The sequence below is a fragment of the Plectropomus leopardus genome, chromosome 19 (genome assembly GCF_026936395.1).
Source record: "Plectropomus leopardus strain MGB_pleo_1.0 chromosome 19, ASM2693639v1, whole genome shotgun sequence".
Taxonomy (NCBI): domain Eukaryota; kingdom Metazoa; phylum Chordata; class Actinopteri; order Perciformes; family Serranidae; genus Plectropomus; species Plectropomus leopardus.
Genome location: NC_142194.1, coordinates 210,001 through 211,782, shown reverse-complemented (window position 1 = coordinate 211,782; position 1,782 = coordinate 210,001).

The following is a 1,782-nucleotide window of genomic DNA, read 5'->3' as shown; positions in this document are numbered from 1 at the left end:
AATAGAAAAAAAAAAATACACCAAATATCCAACAGAAAAAATACACCAAATATCCAATAGAAAAAAAATAAAAATACACCAAATATCCAGTAGAAAAAAATATAAATACACCAAATATCCAATAGAAAAAAAAAATACCAAATATCCAACAGAAAAAAATGAAAAAAATACATCAAAGATCCAACAGACAGAAATCCACCAAAGTGTGTTTAAATATGTGAGTGACTGAGAGTGTGTGTGTGTGTGTGTGTGTGTCTTTTTTTGAGGGGGGGTGTATAGAAGCTGAGGGGGTCAAAAATAATGAGAGATTAATTTAATAACAAGACCTTTATAACGACCTCATCCCACCAACTGATGACTCCACAATGTGTGTGAGTGTGTGAGTGTGTGTGTGTGTGTGTGTGACTGTGTGTGTGTGTGTGTGTGTATCTGTGTGTGTGCGTGTGTGTGACTGTGTGTGCGTGTGTGTGTGACTGTGTGTGTGTGTGTGTGTGTGTGTTGTATTTTTTGTGTGTAATCCATTTTTCTGAGCAGAAAAGGGTCAAAACCACAAATTAACTTTCTTCTCATTAATTTAACAGGATTAACACACACAGAGACACACACACACACACACACACACACACACACACACACACAGACACACACACACAAAGGCAGGGTGTGTGTGTGTGTGTGTGTTTGGGGTTAATGGTTTTGATGTAGAGTTTTAATTGGTTTCCTTTCAGAGGAAATCCATCAGATAATAATGCCCCCCCCACCCCCAACCTGAGAACAACCACACGACAAACACTCATCAATAACTGACCAATAAATGACCAATAACTGACCAATAACTGATCAATAGCTGACCAATAACTGATTAATAACTGACCAATAACTGACCAATAACTGATCAATAACTGATTAATAACTGACCAATCACTGATTAATAACTGACCAATAACTGATCAATAACTGATTAATAACTCATCAATAACTGACCAATAACTGATCAATAACTGATCAATAACTGACCGATAACTGATTAATAACTTATCAATAACTGATTAATAACTCATCAATAACTGACCAATAACTGAGCAATAACTGACCAATAACTGATCAATAACTGATGAGTAACTGATCAATAACTGATTAATAACTGATCAATAACTGACCAATAACTGATCAATAACTGATCAATAACTGATTAATACCTTATCAATAACTGATGCAGAGACTCTGCCCTGATTGAGGTTGTGTGTGTGTGTGTGTGTGTGTGTGTGTGTGTGTGTGTGTGTGTGTGTATTTTTTTGCATTGTTTTTTTTTTCATTTTTCTGTCATTTTTTCTTTCTAATAACTTTTGAAACGTGTTTTTTCTTCGGACACTTTTGGCTTTCTTTCTGAATTTTTTGGGCGTTTTTCCTTTCTTTATTTTTTTTTCTGCATGAACTTTATGGCATTTTTTTACTTTAATTTTTTGCAATTCTTCTCTTTCTTTCTTTGGTCAATTTCCTTTTTCCATAAAAAATTTGGTGATTTTTTTCTTTACAATTTTTACTACATTAATAATCTAGCATTTCTTTTTTCTTACATATTATGTTTTTTTCTTTGAAAATCTTTCTCAATTTCTTTTTCTGTAAAACTTTTGCCGACTTCCTCTTGAATTTTTTTGCAGTATTGTTTTCTATCTTTTAAAAATATATATATATATTTTTATTCTTTAAAAAATTTTAAAGACTTATTTTCTTTATTATTTTTGGTATTTTATTAAAATAACTTTTTGGCATTTTCTTCTT